Here is a 22,680-nt window from a genome sequence, read left to right as displayed (position 1 = left end):
AATGATTAATTAAATTATTGGAGGAAAGAATCATTTATTAATTTAAATTTTCACATACAATAAATTATAATTTAGTTAAAAATATTATTTTTATCATAAAATAATATAACAGTCATACATTATAAATATACACTAATAACAAGATTATATTTAATTAAATAGGAAAATATTCTATTATTTTATTGAGTAGAAAATATTTAAATATTAATTAAAAATAATAATTATTAAAATTGTTAACTAAGAATCTTAATAATTCTAATTTGTTATCTTCTTTTATTTCTTCTGGCTTCCTTCCCTTCCACAAAATGTAGGATGCAAATAGAACCTAACAGTTTTGTCCATTCAACTGTCTCAACAGATAAGGGAGAATGTCTACTATCTTATTCAACAAATCCTCAATCAGCGAACTTCTCTCTTCTTTAGCCGCCATATTGACCAGATCATCCTCTGTTGTTTCTACGCAGTTGCTAAGGTTTGCAGTTTGCAACATGTGACAGCTTGTGTGCTTCTATTCAGTTATCTATTTTATATTTACTCTGTTTATGTTCTTGGTGGTAGATATCTCAAATGAACCTAACCTTCAGAGAAATCATCTACAACTATAGGAAGCAACTGCATTGTAAACTACAGGTTTTTCGTAATGTGTTTGTTGATTGGGCATCAGCAAATCGCAGTGGGGTAGGTTTCTTAATTTTATCTCTTAAGCTCTTAATTTTCCATGGAAGATTGAATGTTTGAATGGTTTGGAAATAGAGAATTGGGCAGGAGCACATTGATATTTTCTCTCTTTACAACGAAATATTTATGCCTGCTGTAAAGTCTCTACTGGTGGAGCTTGGACTTGCAGGAATAGTTCAAAAACCTAATCGAGTTCCAGAAGCTAATAGTAATAATGATGGTATGCCCTTTACTTCTATTTGATGATAATTCTCATTTTTTTTTTTTTTTTTTGTATGTGATTGCCATTGCAAGTGTCTTTCCTGCAAGCTAATAGCCTATGGTCCTTTTCTTTCCTGGGCAATTAAGTCAATGTCCTGGGTCACCTAAGATATCTCCATTTCCAAGTCTCCCTGATATGTCGCCAAAGAAAGTATCTGCAACACATAATGTCTATGTTTCTCCATTGCGGTCATCAAAGGTATTCATTTGTTTTATACTCATTCCTCTCGCTGTGAATATGTCGAACAATGCTTAAAACCATTGAACCTTTGGATTATCTCTTTTATCACTCTTTTTCTTACTTGCCAACTTAGTTATATTTAGTTCACAAAATGTCAATTCCTAGGAAGAAAATAGTCATCATATAATGATTTGATAGCTGACTAAAGATGTATTGCAATCAACGACTGTCAAAAATTTTATTAATCCATTACTATTCTTAAATTTCACTATGAGAATGTCTATTCATAGCCTATTCCATGTTGGATGGAATAGTACAAACTTTTGACGACTTAAATTACATTCTCATCTTATTTCACTCTATGCCTAGGAATAGACATCCTATCAATCAAATGTAACCTCATTAAATTGTGTAGAAAAGAAGTGCCTTCTTCCGTTAATTTTGTCGTGTTATTGGGTATAAACTTTATCAAGCATTTTATTAATAATTTTTACGGGGTGTTTGGCTTGCGGCATATTTCAAGATTCCCGGGAATGTGATGCCCGTGGTATCTCATTCGCGCATTTGTTTGAGTATGAGTATTTGTGTAGTATAAAAGTTCACATTATTAGGGATAAAATGATTCTCATGAAGTCATCTTATTCACACCTCCCTCTTCCGTCCATGGATAAGTTTCATAGGAATCCCATTCCTATGGGAATAATACTTTTTGTACTAAATTGCCCTCACTATTTTGCCCTTTGGACAATGTTGCCCTTCTAATATAATATAATCACATTCTATTATTATCTTAAAATAATAAATTTTAATAAAATAAGAGAAAAGTTTCAATTATATTATTTGAATGAATATTTAGCGTTAATATTAATTAATTTTAATTAGAAAAAAAATATACATGATTTTAATTGAAATATAAATTATTTTTAAAATATCTATTAGAAGTGTAAAATTTAATGTTAACTAACATTTTAATTGACATTTGTAATTTATTAAATAAATATAATATTATTATTGTCTTATAAAAATTTAATATAATACACTAGTCTTCAATCATTTCAGTTAATAAATTATTAAATGTTAAATATTTTAAATTTATAATTGTTAAGCATGCAGTTCTTGACCGTCTTTGTAGGCATGAATCGTTTTGACATAAACCATGGTATATGCCCAATGGGATACAATATAAGAACTGCTACTTGCCTTAAGAGGAGGAAGAGTGGGGAGGAGTAAGGGAAAAAAGTAGAAAATCATTGTAAAAACTCATGTTCAGAAGGAGACACTTTCGGGTCGTTGTAGCTACTGAAATAATGGTTATTGGAGAGATTTACGTAAAAATAATCTTCTTATTAGTGTATATTTATAACGTATAACTGTTATATTAAGTTGTTTATGACTGTTATAATACTAATCTGAGTATTGGAACTCAAAATTTGAACATTTTTGTAGGTGGGCTAAATTTATATAAAGAATCATTACTGTAAAAATTTTGGTAAAGCCCCCTTTAAAAATTGAGCATACCCATCCATGCATCTGTTCAAAGAAAACATTTATCCTAAACAATCGATACCAGTACGTTCACAACGTTATATTCACAACTTTCATACACATTCAACATATCAAATTACTATAAAACTTTCGGTAGAGTCTCCTTTAAAAATTGAGCTTATCCATCCATGCACCTATTCAAAGAAAACATTTATCCTACACAATCGATACCAGTATCTTCACAACGTTATATTCACAACTTTCATACACGTCCAACGTATCAAATTACTATTAAAATTTCGGCAGAATTCCCTTTAAAAATTGAGATATCCATCCACGCACCTGTTTAAAGAAAACATCTATCCTACACAATCAATACCAGTATGTTCACAACGTTACATTCACCACTTTATACGTCCGTGGGAAACAATACAAAACATTCATTCACACCTGTCATAGCCAAATTTCATTCCTATATACATCCCATGGAAAATGAATAAATATTTTTAATTATAGATAAATAATACAACGATGCTTTATACAATTGAAAAAAAATATAAAAATATAATGTTGTACAAATGAAATAATAGAACGATGATCTACACAAATGAAAAAAAATAGACAAATAGATGTTGTACAAAAGAAATAATACAACGATGATTTATAGAAATGAACAAATGAACAAATTTATGTTGTGCAAATGAAATAATACAACAATGATCTATACAAATGAAATAATGGACAAATAGATGTTGTACAAATGAAATAATATAATGATGATCTATACAAATGATGATCTACTACTTGGTGCCGCAGGGAGGTCATCTATGGGGTCGGGGTGGCTGTCGTCTGCGTCTGCCCTCTCCTGGCTGTTCCTTCGCGTCTGGCATCCGGGCTCGTCGATGTGCTACATGTCTGTCATCTCCGCCAATAAGTGCTGCATCATCTATATCCATGCGAAGAAGATAAGGAGCTAACTCGTATAAAGTCTCTAGACGAGTTCGAGGTGGCAAAGCGGGTGCATCCACCTCCTCCACATCGAGAGGGTTGTCTAGCAGGTATGACATTGACGGGGTGGCAGCAAAGTTAGACAGAGTGTCTGCCTGTCTACTAGACGAGCTCGCAATATTAGTAGCTATCGATGGGGTATATGGTGCGTACAGGCCGAATACGTACTTTGCCTATACAATGGGTGGCAAGAAGGCCGGACTTGATGGACTACTGTAGAAAGCTGCTCGACCTCCTTGTACTTCGCTCGACCTCCTCGTGGTGCCGGGGTCCGTCGTGGTGTAGGGATTGGTCGCTCGTCCTCGTGGACAATGTCCAAACCTGCACTCGCTAAATTCAGGACAACGGGCTTTGAAGAGAGTAGGTCGACCTGGTGTAGTATGTCTGCCTACAACATACGAAAAAATTGGTTACCACATTGGCATCGTAATGTAGACGGTAAAAAATTAGGTCTGTGTTAGAGTATTCTTACGACTCATGTAGACCGCCGTGGTCCTATCCATGAAGTTTCATGTGATGGACCTATACCACGTATAATATAGGTCCTTTGGACCCATCGGACCGTCCGCCTCCACTCCCTGTATGATGTACTCTCTCTGATGCCCCCACATAGTCACGTATATCGCGTGCTCAGCAACCCAATCCATGTTTCCCTGACCGCGACCATCAATCTCGTGTAGGTCATCCCCATGTACATCAACCCCCAACTTCAAAAAGCGTTCCGGAATGCCTTACCGATAGCCGAACTAACTCATCACTCGGTTAGGGAGACGTCGCTCAATAATATGAAAACATATGAGTGGCACTTGAGCTACCCACAGGTCCCTCCTAGCTGCATAATCAGCCGATAGGTCGGCTAGAACATCATCCGTGTAGGGCGCCCATATGAACTGTGCGTAAACATAAGCAAAATGTAAAAGGTGGGTAGGATTATTTGATATGTAATACAGTTAATACACTTGAATCGGACTATACCTCAGGCTCCAAATGCATGTCTAACTCGAACCTATACTAGGGCAACGTATGTTGCATAACATTTGGCGCCAACAACTGATCCCTCCACCTGTACAAAATAATACGTAAGCCAACAGGTATAACGACTAGTACGTAGTACGAATTAAAAATTGTAGTAATCATACCACGAATGCATTTTGAATGAAGTTACTAACCTCCATGCAAGTGGGGCTGGGTCAATTGGACGACTGTCCTGGTCCCTCTTAATAACACGCCGAACACCATGGCGCGGAGGAGTTAAGGACATGAATCTCTCCCACGCCCAAACCTATAATAAGCGGAGTGCTCCTCTGATCTGTGAGTGGGACATGTCAGCAATGCGACACATCTCCCAGTAAAGCCACGCTAACATAGCGTGTTAATTTAGGAGTAATCCCAAGGGGGGGGGGATGAATTGGGTATTTTAAAAATTCTTTGAAACTTATTCACCACTTAATCCCCATGTCTAAATTTAAGCAATTACTTATCAATTTCGTGTGAGAATATGCAACAACCATACATGCAATGTAAGTAATGAAATGTAGTGCTGAAAGTAAAGAGATAAGGGAAGAGAGAATGCAAACACAGTTTTTATAAGGTTCAGCCAACCCGGCCTATGTTCTCGTCTTGAGCAACTCACTCAAGGATTCCACTATAATCCCTACTCCTTGAATTGGGACGGAGCTTCCCTTATAATCCGCTGCTTACAAGAGGTACAACTTCCTCCTAATCTGCTGCTTACAAGAGATACAACTCTCTCCTCAAACCCGGTTCACTACCCGAACCGTGAATACAATGAAATTTGTAAAACACTCAAAGTTGCTTCCAACAAAGCTAGTGAGTACAATTCAAGTTCCTAAAACATAATTATATGATGTAACATGAAGCTCAGAATGTATGAAATGATACAATTGTTTATGAATGATATATACTTCAATACACAATTTCCCTTTTCATCAAAACTCCCAAGTAATGATATATTTAAACGCTTTGAAAAAATATTAGAGTTCTAGTTCACTTTGTGAAAATGCATGAAAATCTAATGTGAACTTATTCAAAAAACTTTGTCTTAAATATTAGATCATTCAAAATCAACAACTTTCTTTCAAATATTCAATCACACAATGATCTTTGTAATATGCCAATACATACATACATACATACATACATATATATATATATATATATATATATATATATAATATGATTTCCCAAAATCACAAACTGACTATAATGTTTTCCAGAAGATATCCTTTAATAAAATAAACAATTTTGAACATTAAGGATATTCAATCAAGTGTTTTAATATATCTAAAAAAATAAATCCTTTAACTGAACACACACTTGAATCAAAACTGGTTAACCTATGGAAAAAACCTTTCTTAAGTAGTGATCTTATTTAAAAACCTATAAATAAATACACTCAAGATCAATCACTCAGCTTATGTTTAATAACTGATTTAGAGATGAAAAGTTCTTTGAAATATATATATATATATATATATATATATATGTCAAATCAGTATATATGAAAAACTCTTATGAGAATAAGTATGAACATGCAAATTGATATACCAAACCTCAATACCAAAAAGGAGTGCACAATGATTGCTAGATTGTCTTTTGAAAAACGAGGTAGCCTTAGCTTAGATTTGATGTAAGAACTTGAAATCCCAATCTAAAGTCTCAGCAGTATGATCAAAATTAAGCTAAACGTTTACCTCCTCAAGCGAATGCCAAAGGTTTGTTCTCTTCTCTTTCAAAAGTCTTAGCTTTAGCACTAGGGTTTAGATGATGTATAAATAGGTGCCTTACCCTTAGAATCAATCCTAACCGTTGGATCAAAGAAATAGCTTATGTGTTCTTTCATTAAAAAATTAAAATTTTTAAACTTTCCTGCAAGTTCAGATGAATGAGGTTAAAGGCCTAGACGACTGATTTTCCTTAAAGCTTCGAAAAATCAACCTGGACACACGGTTAGATAACTGAAGTTTGAGGTTCAGACGACTAAAGTGTCGGGTTCAGATGACTGAAGTCTGAGTTCAGTCTTCTAAGGTGCTTCTTCCAGGTTCAGTGTTTCACCATAAATTTTTCAAGCGACTGAACTTAATCTTCAGTCTTCTGAAGAAATTCTTCACACAACTGAGGTTAACTTCGGTCTTCTAAAGTGGCAACTTCAGGTGACTGACCGCTGAGTTCGGTCGCATGAAGTTCCTAAATCCTAAATTTTTTCCTTTTCAGTTCAAAAATTTGTTTTTCTTTTATTCTTGGCTATTTTATAATCATATTTTCTGGGATTTTAAAAATCTTTTTAAGTACATGAATATCTCCAAATGATGTTCGTGAAATGCATGAGTCCTAAGATCATTTTAGATTATGATTTGAGCCTCAAATTAAATCATATGAAAATATAAATACATGAGTTCTAAGTTCCCATTCCCATGACGCTCTATACCTTGTTGCTTGAATGTTCATTTTTGTTCTCTTTGAGTTCCATGGATCTTGCCAAGTTGTGCAAGCTTTACTCTTCAAGGCTTCCATGACTTGTTATCCTTCTGTGCATGCTTAATATAGTTCTTGTTTACAATCTCAATGCACAGATCTAGTACCAAGTGATTTGTCATTATCAAAACAGGATTGGACTCATAGAGTCAACAATCTCCCCCTTTTTGATGATGACATATACACGAGCAAAAATATAGAATAAAATGGGCTATGCCTAACAAGGCTCCCCCTCAATTAATGCATCCAATATTCAGTGAGTTAAATATGTTCATGCCAAATACAATATGCTCATGTTCATACACATGTTGTTTAGCCTGATTCCAAATAAAATATGCTCATTGTTTAGCCTGATTTTTCTCATATCCGAATTCTTCTCCTTTTTACACAATTAGTGTTGTCAACTATTTTGCTCATTTTTGCCTAAAGCCAGATTCTTATTTTTGCCTAAAGCCATATTCTTCTCCCCCTTTTGACATTAACAAAAAGGTGTATCATATTAATACATGAGTGGACATAGTCTTGTAGTTTTCTCCCCTTTTAAGTCTTAAAGTTTTGAACTTATTCAACCATCAGATTTAAAAAAAAAAAAAAAAATACTTCTCCCCCTTTTGATATCAAACATCCCCCTATCTAATGCATAAATCTGTGTAGTGGAATGTAAATTGCATTGTGAACATACACAGTGTGCCAAATGTCAAAGATTATGTGAGGATATCAATGTTGATTAATGTGATACGAAATGTTTACATCTTAAAAATACGATACCGAATGAGAATAAATGAGTCGAAAGTGAAATGTTTTAACAAATTGTGAATGTCAAGTGTCGTTGCTCCCCCAGAATTATGATATCTAATGTATTTCTAGGCAACCTCTTGACTCTGCATCAAGCCTAATTCACATCTAATTTGGATAAACCTATCCTTTGCAAGTGGTTTCATGAATATGTCTACCCATTTTTCATTCGTGCACACAAACTCAAGTGTCACATCTCCCTTTTGTACATGATCATGAAGAAAATGATATCGTATTTCTATATGCTTAGTTCGTAAATGTAATATGAGATTTTTTGAGATATTTATTGCACTCGTATTGTCGCATCTTATAGGAATTTTTTCATAACTTAATCCAAAATCTTTCAGTTGTTGCTTCATGTATAGCGTTTGAGCACAACAACTACCTGCCTCTATGTATTTAGCCTCAGCTGTGGAAAGAGCAAATGAATTCTGCTTCTTGGAAAACCAAGAGACTAATGAATGTCCTAAGAAATGACATGTACCACTCATGTTCTTCCTATCCACTTTACTACCTGCAAAATCAACATCTGAATAGCTGATAATCTCAAAAAATGTATACTTAGGATACCATAATCCAATTTCCGCGGTTCCTATCAAATATCTAAGTATTCGTTTAATAGCTAGCAAGTGTGACTCTTTTGGTGCAGCCTGAAATCTTGCGCACAAACATACGCTAAACATTATGTCAGGTCAGCTAGCAGTTAGATAAAGTAAGCCACCAATCATTCCACGATAAAGTTTGACATCTACTGGTATACCTTGTTCATCTTTGTCTAATTTCAATGAAGCGCTCATAGGTGTACCTAGTATTTTTCCATCTTCCATATTAAACTTTTTGAGTAGATCTCTAATATACTTTGATTGATTTATGAACATTCCATGTTTTGCTTGTTTAATCTGAAGTCTTAGGAAGAAATTTAGTTCACCCATCATGCTCATCTCAAATTCACTTTGCATAGTATCAGCAAATTCATTACACGATTCTTTATTTGTAGCTTCAAATATGATATCATCTACATATACTTGGACTAGGAGAATGTCATCTTTCTTAAACTTTATGAATAAAATTGTATCTATCTTCCTCTGATAGACCCATTTTCTAGTAGAAAACCACTTAACCTTTCATACCAAACTCTAGGAGTTTGCTTTAAACCGTACAAGACTTTTGTCAGTCTATACACGTGATCTAGATTCTTATGATTTTCAAAACCTAGGGGTTGTTCTATATATACTTCTTCACTTATGTAACCATTTAAAAATGTGCTCTTAACATCCATTTGATATAGTTTGAAATCCTTAAAAGTTGCATAGGCTAAAAGCATTTGAAAGGTTTCCATTCTAGCTACAAGTGCAAAGGTTTCTTCAAAATCTATGCCTTCTTCCTAGTTATATCCCTGAGCTACTAGTCTAGCCTTATTTCTAACAACTATCCCATGTTCAACTTTCTTGTTCTTATATATCCATTTTGTTCCAATGATTGACTTATCCTCAGGTTTAGGAACTAATATCTATACTTTGTTTCTCACAAACTGATATAACTCTTCTTGCATGGACAACACCCATGATTCATCCTCAATTGCTTCACTTACATTCTTAGGTTCTTCTTGAGATAGAAAGACAAAATGACTCATCATATTCCTAAGTGAGGATCGTGTGGCTACTCCTCGTAATGGTTCACCTATTATTTGATCAATGCGATGATTCTTTATATACTTCCATTCTCTAGGTGGTTCACTAACCTCATTTTCAATTTGATTACTTTCAGTGGATGGTTCCTTAATTTCATTTTTATTTTTAGAATAATTTTTAGTGGATAGTTTTTCAAGTTCCTTGTTTATCTTAATTTCATCTTCATCAGTTCTTTTGGAGAAGGGATTTGACTCATCAAACACTACATGAATAGATTCTATAACCATCAATGTTCGTTTGTTATATACTCTGTAGGCTTTACTATCTGAGGCATACCCTAGGAAGATACCTTAATTTGATTTCATATCAATTTTTCCTAGATGTTTATTGTCTCTAAGCACAAAACATTTACAGTCAAGACATGAAAATATGATATGTTTGGTCTATGACCATTCCACAACTCGTACGGAGTCTTATTAAGTGAAAATATAATCAAAACTCTATTTTGAACATAGCAGACGGTATTCACTGTCTCAGCCCATAAATACTTAGGTAATTTATGTTCGTTAAGCATAGTTCTGGTCATTTCTTATATAGACCTATTCTTCCTTTCAACTACACCATTCTGTTGGGGTGTTCAAAGAGTTGAAAAATTATGAGTTATTTCTAATGAATTGTAATAGTCTTCCATGCCTTGATTTTTAAATTCTCTACCCCTATCACTTCGAATTTTGATAGTATATCTCTTTTCATTTTAGATTTTCTTGCACAAGTTTATGAATTGTTTACATGTTTCATCTTTGTGACCTAAGAATAATACCTATGTATATCTTGAAAAAATCATCAACTATGACAAATGCATATGATTTTCCTCCTAAACTCTGAATTGGGTTTGGACCAAATAAGTTTAAGTATAGCATTTGGAGTGACCTAGTAGTGAAGATTTCTTTCTTCTTCTTAAAGCTTGTTCTTGCTTGTTTTCCTAATTGACAAGCCTCACAAATTTTATCTTTGATGAATTGTCTTAGGCAGTTCCTCAACTAAGTCTCCCTTAACTAGTGATATTAAGTTCATGTTTGCGTGTCCTAGTCTCCTATGCCTAATAATGCTAATTTCATTCATGGCAAAAAAGCATGTCACACTCTGTGACGTTTAGTTATCAAAGCTGGTGGTATAAACATTTTCATGACGCTCAACTGTGAATATTATCTTATTATCGGTTTTGTGTTCAACTAAGCACTTATCATGTTCAAAAGAAACTTTGTAACCTTTATCACACAATTGGCTTATACTCAATAAGTTGTGCTTTAAACCATCAACCAATAAAACATCATCTATAATTAATGACGAATTATTACCAACTTTACCTACACATGTGATCCTTCCCTTAGCATTATCTCCAAAAGTGACAAATCCTTCATCCTTGGGTGTGATGGATGTGAACTTTACTTTATCCTCGATCATGTAACGTGAACATCCGCTATCCATATACCATCTATCTTTTGAGGATGATGATCTTAAGCATATCTGCAAGACACAATCATACAACTAGTTTTGGTACCCAAATTTTCTTGGGTCTAGGGGGGTTAGTGTTAGATTCTCCTTTTACCTTTCATACTTTCTTAATTTTGACATCTTTATTTTTGAAAGGACAGTCGAATTTTATGTGACCCAACCTTTTACATTTAAAACATGTAATATTTCTACGATAGTCATTAGTTGGAACATATGATTTTGACTCTCTTACAAAATATCCCATGTGAAGATGTCTTCATTATAAATTTTCTTTCCCATTAAAACCAAGTCCTTCCTTTTCTAGGGAATTTCTTTGAGCTCCTAGGAGTTTTTCAAAATTGTTTTGTCCTTCAGTAAATTTACAAATAATTTCATATTTATCTTTCAAATCCTTTTCTAACTCCTCAAATTTCAATTCTTTGTCTTTCATAAGAGATGCATGAGATTCATTTTGGCGTTCAACTAAGTTTGAAAGTTCTTTGACTTTACTTTTCAAATAAGATATTTTCTTAGTTTTTTTTTTTCAAGCATTTTAATAGAGTACAAGTATTCTTGTTTCGGTTCATCATATGAAAGCATGTCATTCTCATTTTCAAAATCACTAGAATAATAAGAAGATGATGAGAATGATGATTGTACCTCAAGGTCATCATGTGCCATTAGACACGGATTGGCAATCTCGTCGTTGCTGGATTCAGATTCTGAACAGCTAGCGCTGTGTGTATCCCAACCGACTTTCAGCGCCTTCTTCTTTTTCTTTGAAGCTTTCACTAGTTTTGGACACTTAGGCTTGATGTGTCCAACCTCTCGGCAGTTGTAGCACGTTGAAGGATCTTCCTTCTTTTTCTTCATGTTTGACTCTTCTTTTTCTAATTTTGAGTTCCAGAATTTTCTGTTGAACTTCTTATTCTTTTTCAAGAACTTCCCAAACTTCTTTGTTAGAAAGACCATGTCGTCATCTGATTCTGAATCACTTTCCTCACTAGAGTTGTTTAACGATGCCTTAAGTGCTATAGCTTTCTTTGCTTTGCTTTGCTCATTCTTTCTCTCATTTATTGATAGCTCATAGGTGATGAGCAATCCAATGAGTTTGTCCACCGACATCTCCTTGATATTTCTCCCTTCTTCTATTGTAGTAGCTTCTGCTTCCCACATCGGAGGTAATCCCCTGAGTATTTTCCTGATCAACTTATAAGTAGGGTAAGTTATTCCAAGTGCATTTAAAGAATTTGTGAATCTAGTGTACATGGATTGAACAGATTCATCAGTAGCCATCTTAAATGCTTCATATTCACTAGTGAACATGTCTATTCTACTATCTTTTACTTCCTTAGTGCCTTCATATGTAACTTCAAATTTTTTCCAAATTTCTTTAGCAGAGTTACATACCGTTACCCTATTAAATTCATTTACATCTAATGCACAGAATAGCAAGTTCATTGTAGTAGAATTTATTTGTACCGATTTCAAGTCTTCTTTAGTATATTCATCTTCAGTTTTAGGTATATTTATCTTGTCAATTAGTTTCATGGGAACATGGTTTCCCTTAGTAACTATTTTCCATACCTTCCAATCTACGTTTAATAAGTATATGTTCATCCTACGTTTCCAATAGGTGTAATTTACACCACAGAAGATAGGTGGTCTAGTGGATGAGTGTCCCTCACCAAATGGAGTTATGTCGATATGTGCCATGTGATCTTTTTAAAAATGAACTATTAAGTCTATGTAAACCCTCTCTGATACCAAATGTTGATTTAGGTGTAATCCTAAAAGGGGGGGGGGGGGGATGAATTGGGTATTTTAAAAAATTTTTGAAACTTATTCACCACTTAGTCCCTATGTCTAAATTTAAGCAATTACTTATCAAGTTCGTGTGAGATTATGCAACAACCATACATGCAATGTAAGTAATGAAGTGTAGTGATGAAAGTAAAGAGATAAGGGAAGAAAGAATGCAAACACAGTTTTTACGAGATTTAGCCAACTCGGCTTGCGTCCTCGTCTTGAACAACCCACTCAAGGATTCCACTATAATCCCTGCTCCAAAATTGGGACGGTGCTTCTTTTACAATCTGCTGCTTACAAGAGGTATAACTTCCTCCTAATCTGCTGCTTACAAGAGATACAACTCTCTCCTCAAACCCAGTTCACTACCCGAACCGTGAATACAATGAAATCTGTAAAACACTCAAAGTTGCTTCCAACAAAGCTAGTGAGTACAATTCAAGTTCCTAAAACATAATCATATGATGTAACTTGAAGCTCAGAATGTATGAAATGATACAATCGTTTATGAATGATATATGCTTCAATACACAATTTCCTTTTTCATCAAAACTCCCAAGTAATGATATATTTAAACACTTTGGAGAATATTAGGGTTCTAGTTCACTTTGCGAAAATGCATGAAAATCTAATGTGAACTTAGTCAAAAAACATTGTCTTGAATATTAGATCATTCAAAATCAACAACTTTCTTTCAAATATTCAATCACACAATGATCTTTGTAATATGCCAATACATATATATATATATATATATATATATAATATGATTTCCAAAAATCACAAACTGACTATAATGTTTTCCAGAAGATATCCCTTAATTCAATAAACAATTTTGAACACTAAAGATCTTCAATCAAGTGTTTTAATATGTCTAAAAAAATAAATCCTTTAACTGAACACACACTTGAATCAAAACTTGTTAACCTATGGCAAAAACCTTTCTTGAGTAGTGATCTTATTTAAATAACCTATAAATAAATACACTTAAGATCAATCACTCAGCTTATGTTCAATAACTAATTTTGAGATGAAAAGTTCTTTGAAAGAAATATATATATATATATATATATATATCAATAATCAAATCAGTATATATATTAAAAACTCTTATGAGAATAAGCATTAACATGCAAATTGATATACCAAACCTCAATACCAAAAAGGAGTACACAATGATTGCTAGATTGTCTTTTGAAAAATGAGGTAGCCTTAGCTCAGATTCGATGTAAGAACTTGAAATCCCAATCTAAAGTTTCAACAGTATGATCAAAGTTGAGCTAAATGTGCAATCTCCTCATGCGAATGTCAAAGGTTTGTTCTCTTCTCTTTCAAAATTCTTAGCTTTGGCACTAGGATTTAGATGATGTATAAATAGCTGCGTTACCTTTAGAATCACTCATAACCATTGGACCAAAGAAATAGGTCGCGTGTTCTTTCATTAAAAAATTAAAATTTTAAAACTTTCCCGCAAGTTCAGACGACTGAGGTCAAAGGCCCAGATGACTAAAGTTCTTTAAAGCTTCGAAAAATCAACCTGGACATAGGGTCAGACGACTGAAGTTTGGGGTTCAGACGACTGAAGTGTCAGGTTCATACGACTGAAGTTTGAGTTCAGTCTTCTGAGGTGCTTTTGCTAAGTTATGTGTTTCACCATAAATTCTTCAGGTGACTGAACTTAATCTTCGGTATTTTGAAGAAATTCTTCACACGACTGGGGTTAACTTCTGTCCTCTGAAGTGGCAACTTCAGGCGACTAACCGCTAAGTTCGGTTGTCTGAAGTTCCTAAATCTTGAATTTTTTCCTTCTCAGTTCAAAAATTTGTTTTGCTCTCTTTCTTGGTTCTTTTATAAAAATATTTTCCAAGGTTTTAAAAATCTTTCTAAGTCTTTAAATGTCCCTTAATGATATTCATGAAATGCATGAATCCTAAGGACATTCTAGAATATAATTTGAGCCTCAAATTAAATCATATGAAAATGTAAATACATGAGTTCTAAGTACCTATTCTCATGACGCTCTTAACCTTGTTGCTTGCATGTTCATTCTTGTACTCTTTGAGTTCCATGGATCTTGCCAAGTTGTGTAAGCTTTACTCTCATGGCTTCCATGACTTGTTATCCTTATGTGCATGCTTAATATAGTTCTTATTTACAATCTCAGTACACAGATCAAATGCCAAGTGATTTTTCATTATCAAAACAGGATTGGACTCATAGAGTCAACATAGCGGACCCCTAACTATACTGGCATATCTTTGCTCGCTCCACGAGGAGTGGAAGGAACATCAAGTGCACATAATTCCACAGGGGTTCATAGAACAGTGTCCCACATATCAATCACAACAAGTGGGCACGTGCATGGCACGTGACTATATGATCATCTGTCGCTACCGGGAGCTGGTGAAACATCTCACCCTCAAGAAACCGCATACAGATGCGGGCACCAACCATCTCGCCCTCAGGAGGCACCACCCCTAACAATCTATCGCACATGTGGCGCAATACTCCCCCCTGTCCAATCCCCCCTCATGTACTGGCCTAGAAGTATGACCAGTGACGGGCCTCCCATCAATCGGCAGCCTAAACAACACCGCAACGTCCTGGAGGATGATAGTTGCCTCCCCATGCGGTAAGTGGAATGTTTGCGTCTCCTACCTCCATTGCTCCACCAAGGCAGTCACTAGATGCCAGTCCAACTAGATATGCCCAATCTGGTATATCCCATTGAAGCCCGCCTCTTATATCCAATTAACAATATGGTGGTCCACACCTATCCTGTCGTGTATGACCTGTGTGCAGGGTTGAGGCTAAATAAAGGAAGTTATGAACCTTTGGAACATAGCCTTAAATGACAAGGGCTCTTTGGAATATTTAGAATAAGGACTCTTTATTTGAATAGGGTCAGCTTGTGGGATGCAACATCAAGGCATGAAGACTCTACTTTGTTTTAAAAATTTATTGAATTAAAGAACCAATTGATGCGGAATTGTGGGGTTCAAAGAGTAGCTGAATGTCTTTTTGATCAATGGGTGGTTGATGGCTAAATCTTCTCTTCCTAAATCTATAACCTGTAGAGAATTAAAGGAAGTTTGTTTCCTTGGAATAAGGAAGTGTGGACATGTGGCAGCACCCTGAAGCATTCCTTCACCCTTTGAACATTGTTTTAAGGTAATAATATGACTCTACACGAACCCTTATAAGTGATAGGTTAGTGTGAAGGCCTCCATCCCCGAGTTATGTCCTTCTCGGATACCTTGTGTGGCTATGTCCTTCTTGATGACATATGTTACACGTGATATTCTTTCTACCTTCCCGTGCGCCCATCTCGTTGTGTATATATGAACTCCTAGACCAACCTTTATGTTGAGCATATGCAGGATTTGCCTGCGAATTCAGAAATGAGGATGCTGGTCAATATGCCTTGTGCATAATCAGATAAAAATTCGCAGCATATTTCGCATAGTGCTCGACAGTGCTCTAATATGACTCAATATACTGGTTTGCATTCAACCGTGTCTCCACATATGCGGCGAGAAGGTGGAAGCAGGGAAAGTGTAAAGTTTACCACTTCTCGCATGAGTATTCGCATCTTTAGATGCTTAAATTTTGGATGTTATTCCCTTTATGTGGCCCCAATTGCGCGATTGTGATGCTACAACTACCCCTCGAACGGTTGAATGTCGTGATTCGATGTCCGGTCGCCTTTAGCTTCCTTCCTTCCATTGCTAGCAATATATGCAGAGTGAATGCATTTCCTCCATATATTGTGTAACGAGCAGCCTCCCGTCGGCTATTGAAATAATGTGCAACGCGATAAAATATTAGTTGCACAAGGGCCGTTAATGGAAAGCTACGAGCGCCTTTCAAGATGGGATCGAAACATTCCACGAGGTTAGTGGTCATGTTCCCATACCTTCTTCCACCTTCGTGGCACTGAGTCCACATATGATGAGGGATTTGATAAAAAAAATGACTTTGCTGGTTTCCCACACTCATCGAATATCCTCTCCATTCACATGTCAAATTTTCTCACCTGATGTTGCCTTCTCGGTCGCTTAGCCATTCGCTTAAGATTGACAGTCCGTACTTTCATATTAAAGTTGCTAACCATGTGTCAAAGGAAAAACTGGTGGTGGGCATGTAATGGTTGCCAATCAGGATTGCACTGCACTACAGCAAGAATTCCTAGTTGCTGATCTCATATAAGGCAAATTTTGTCCCTATCGGTAATGGAACGAAGAAACACAGAAACCAATTCCATGTGTCTAGGCTTTCCTCTTGGTCAATAGCAAATGCAAGGGGAAATATTTGCCTATTTGCATTTGGGCAAGTCGCAATTAGGAGTTTTCCCTTGTACTTATCGTACAAGTGTGTACAATCCACACATATGATGGGAGGGCAGTGACGAAAACCCTGAATAGATGCTACAAACTACCCAAATACGGATACAAAGGTTGTGGTAGTCTCGCTACCTAGAACAAGAGTCTACCTCCACTTGACTATTGTCCCAGGATTGTATGCGCACATTGCTTCCATCCACTTGGACAACCTTTGATAGGACTTCTCACAATCGTCGAATACTTGGGCAATTGCCTTCTATTTGCCCAACCAAACCTTCTTATATGAGATTGAATAGCCGAAGCGATGATCAATGAACTCCTTCAATGTGGCGATCAACATGGATGCATCTCCCCTTATTATATTCACTATCTCCCTAGTAATGAGGGACGATGTGATTTGGTTATGGTTTTGCGAGATAAGTTCATTCAGACACGTGTGCGGACCACCATATTGGGTGATTTCGAATAATCGGTGTTTCATCCGATACATTGCACGCAATCTCCATCCGCATTCGTGCTCCTTACACCTAGCAACCCATAAATATGGGGTAGATCGCACAATGTGGAAGTCATGGTGGGTTCAAGCATGATACATTCACGTTGTCACGATCAACAAATGCTTCGACCCAAAGAGCATCCCCCTACTCAGCTAAGAGGATTCATCCTAACGAGTCACGCGTATAGGAAACTCATCCACTGCAGTTAAATCTACAACATCTAGGTCAATATGACCTTACATCTAGGTCCATGAATTGGGCATTGAACGTGGTGTCATCTATTTCATGAGGGGTGGGGGGTGGGTTCACATCATTGAGGAACTCATTTAACCCTTCCCCCATTTCCTACTCGTACGTGTCTTCATCTTGAAGATTAACATCGTTCGTAATGTTCATTCTCTCGTTCAATGCGTCATTTGCGATGGTGAACAACGATCTTGGACCCTCTGTCAAGGCTTCTTTGCAACCTCCCCGCGGAAATGTGGGACAGGTGTTTCATACGTCAGCGGCTTGAATGACGATCTTGGATATTCGTTAAAATCCAAAGTAGGCATACCACCAACCTCCGCACTTATATCGATATGACGGGTTTGTTGTGTAATGACCCGGAGGAATTATGGTATTTTAAATAATGATAAAGAGAGGGAAAATAGAAGTTACAATTAGGCTCGTCGACGAGAAAATACCGAGAGAGGGTTTTGAGTGATTTTGAATTTCGTCGATGAGGAGAGAGAGTTTGTCGAAGAGTCTTCTTCTTGACTTTGTCGACGAGATGACATGAATCATCAATGAAGCCCGGCATATAAATAGAGCCAACCTTCATTTTTTGGCCATTTTCGACGCAAATACTCCTCCCTCTCTCTCCTCTATGCCCCTCCTCCCTTCTCTTTAAGATCTCGGGCCAATCTTTCTCTAGTTCGACAATCTGAGATCACCACGACACTCCTGGTGAAGTTCTCTACATATTTGCTGGAATGGATCGTCGGTGGGGCTGAGTTGGAAACCATCCCAAATTCAGGGTAAGGCTTTCTACTCAGTATTTGGCCTTACTATAGTTGTAAGAAATGCTATATACGATGAAATACTGAAGTTTAGTTCTGGAAAATATTGTTTTCAGGGTGTTGAGCGGGGAACCCTACGGGTGCGGGGCGGATTATTTTAGGGGCTGTTGAGGAATCAGGTAAGAAAATAAACTGAGCTAGTAATTTTATGAAAATGTATATATGATCTTACAATATTTGGTTTCAGGAAAATGAATATATATATATATATATATGTATGTACATATGTATATTTTATGTTGGGAAATACTATGATAAATGGCGACGTGTTTAAATATATACCTAATACTCATTCTGTGTGGCATGAGTAAGATTTATTGTGAAATATTGTTTTCTGAGAATATTTTTATATGATATGCGGGTGTATGGGCCAAGCTATTGATATGAAATGTCGGCGTACGGCCCGAGTTACTAATATAATATGCCAGTGTACGGGTCGAGCTATTGAGGTGATTGAGCCAGTGTATGGGCTGAGTCTCTTATTTGTTATGTAATGCGGCGTACGAGCCGTAATTTATAAAATATGAAATGCCGGCGTACAGGCCGATGATTTTTCACTTTGTATATGAAACGTGATATGATGATAGTGAATTGACAATTATTACTAGTGAATAATGATGTATCACGATTTGGAATATGATATATAGTATCAGAACCTGGTTGGATTGGTTTAGGCTTACACTAGGCACGGTACCGTAGCTATGTGGTCACGTTTATCGTGATATTTATGTTATTGCCATCGTATGGGGCAGCGTGAGGATGGATAGTCAATGTGGTTATTGAAGTGTTCACGCCCTGGTGTACGGACCAGTCTGGCAAACCCATCGTACTTACAGACATTTATTTTGACTTGGTAGTAGTCGGCCAGCCATTGTCAGGTCCCGCCTTCGGGCCACACAACCCAGTCATGTAAAGGTAATACATGACATTAACCAGTTAACCTACCGGGGTTGTTTTCGCATTATTATCATTATAAAAGATGGATTATGTTTATGGAAACTCAGTATGTTCGGTTATGTTATGATTACACATGTTTTCCTAGAAATAATATTGAAAGTTTTACTAAATATCTTTATGTATGCTCTTATGTATAACACAATATACTTATGTTGCCACAAACTGGTATTAGTTTATTTTCCCTTATTGAGAGGTGTCTTACCCCAAATTATTTGATTATTTCAGGAGCCCCAGATAGGAGAGCGGATAAAGCTCTGCTGAGATAGATATGGTTGGTCTACCCTTTTCTGAAGGGTAAGTCTTTTTGGTAGGGTTAGATGGATGTTGTGGGAAATGACCCTAGGACTAGTCTTTGGAGATTTTAGGAGTTGTATTATGGATATAGTAAACTTTGGAGTTGTATTATGGATATAGTAAACTTTGGTTTTGTATTTAATGATATTCCAGGATATATATGATTTTATGTTTTCTTGCTACCTAGACACCCCGAACCCAGAAATGAGACCTAGGGGTGAAAATGTAAACCAACCAGTTCCTGTATCATACAAAACATCCAAGATACAGAGCAAGGATGAGGGTCTGACCCATGGGATTCTCAGGCACCCTATATACATCCAAACATAGCAGAATATACGCAGTTGAAATACGATCATTCTATACACATATAGTACCATACCAGAGCCTATACAAGAGCAGAAACAAGGCTCTATCAAAATGTATAAATGGGTGCCTAATACATCTCAAAATGGCAACCCACCAAAACACAGTCCTAGCACTTACCCAAGCGCTAACCGCAGTACACTAGCCACTACGGTCCCTACACCAGGACGCTAGTTTCGGTTACTCAAAGGACCTGTAAAAAAAAATATGTATAGTAGGGGTGAGACACCTCTCAATGAGGAAGAACACAAGTAATATCAGTGTGTGGCATTTGAGGGTTGTAATGATGCAACATACACGCAGTTTTAATTGAATGCAGTTCTAGTACTAGTTCACAATAGTGCATAAATGCACAAACACACATGATCAGAAATCCCGGTGTCGTCACACCCATTGGCTCAAAGCCGACCCGTGACATACGACTTTGGCCCGTAACCAACCCGGTAACACGGCGCCATCGGCACATGGCTAGTCCCCAAATCCTATGGCATCGTACCAACGCTAACTGGTGGATCCACACCCTTCAGCCTGATCTGCTAGAATAGGTTCAAGCCCTCAGATATAGAGCCGGACACTCTGCCAATCTATGGCTAACAATTTCATACACCCTCAGATATAGAGCCGGACACTCTTAGTACCTAGAACCTATCAGAACCGTGTTCCTACTAGTATTTAAACAAATCACACACATACACATGCATGCTCATATAACCAAATAGACCACACCCATTTGGTAATCTAAATCATGATTTTACAAACACATACAGTTTAAAACAAGCCAAGGCATGACCTTCCCTATAAAACAGTATAAATCAACATATACGTTCGGTTTTCAACAAAACCAAGGATGCAACCTGCTGTCCCCTTTTTCTCAAAAATTTAATAATGAAAAACCCATAGTTTTCCCCGTTAGATCCCCCCAAATGAGTAGCCAAAACACACACAAGACCGTGAACCATAGCTCCACCAAGTCCGATTTAAAAAATAACCGATATAAACACAATTCCTCTTACCTTTCCCTAAATAGAAAATCCAGAACACTAAGTCCCTAAACAACGAACCGAGTTCCAAAACCTACAAATAATAGTACAGAAGATATTCACAAGGCTGTTCCCTACAAAACTACCAGATCAGAATTGAAAACCGAGCCTTACCTTGATTTTACGCTAAAAACTCGAAACCAGCCGAACCAAAAATCTGATCCATAGAACTTATAGAGAATCCTTCCACAATCCTCGTGGTAACTTCATATTAAAGGTTCTTGCAATGAATGACGAAGAAATCTAGAGAGATGGAGGGTAGGGAGAGTTCTAGAGAGAGAGAGAGAGAGAGAGAGAGAAGATATTTAAGTTTTCTTAGCTTGGAAGTAATGAAACTTCTATTTATAGCCCTTTGACTTGGGCGTCCTTGTCGAAAAAATGGTGTCCTCGTCGACGAGGTCATATAGACAGCTCATTGACGAGACGATGGATTCGTCGATGAATCCTGATATCAACGGTTTCCCGAAATCTCTCAACTTCTCCTCATCGAGAAGCCTCTGAACTTCGTCGATGAGACTTACATGAACTTCGCCGATGAATTTTGGCTTTGTCGACGAATCCTGCTAAATCCCAATTTGCCCCTATTTTATTTATTTAAACCCATATATCACAATTTGGGTTCTTACAACCTCCCCTCTTTTCAATAATTTCGTCCTTGAAATTTGCCATCTCTCGTTCGCAACCTCATTCACACAAACAAACACATATACACAACTCTAGAAAGAAACTAGTGACTACTACAGCGTAGCCCTATCATACAGATATATACACACCCTCATTTAAGGCGAAGAAATACTGTGGTTACAACATAAACTATCTCAGAAGTTCACAATATACACACTCCTGATGACTAACCACCTATCCCAACCCAAAGTAGGATGACATACAAGTGCTTAAAACAATCGCAGATACTTCCAGTGTATTTCCGTTTCTAGTTCCCAAGAAGCTTCTTTAACCTTGTGGTTCCACCACAATACCTTCACTAACGGTATATCTTTGGTACTAAGCTTTTGAACTTTATGGTCTAGAACCTGAATAGGTATCTCCTCATACGCTAAGTATCCCCAATTTCCAACTCATCATAACTGATAACATGTGATGGATCCAGCACATACGTCCTTAGCATGGATACGTAAAACACATCGTGGACCCTCGAGAGTGCTGGGGCTAGTGCAATCTCGTAGGCTACTAGACCCACTCACTCTAGAACCTCGAATGGTCTCGATGTACCTCGGGCTCAGCTTGCCTTTCCTCCCAAATCTCATCACTCCTTTCATCAGAGCGA

This window comes from Malania oleifera, chromosome 10, assembly GCF_029873635.1.
Source record: "Malania oleifera isolate guangnan ecotype guangnan chromosome 10, ASM2987363v1, whole genome shotgun sequence".
In the NCBI taxonomy this organism is placed as follows: Eukaryota; Viridiplantae; Streptophyta; class Magnoliopsida; order Santalales; family Ximeniaceae; genus Malania; species Malania oleifera.
Note: the sequence above shows the minus strand (reverse complement) of the source record.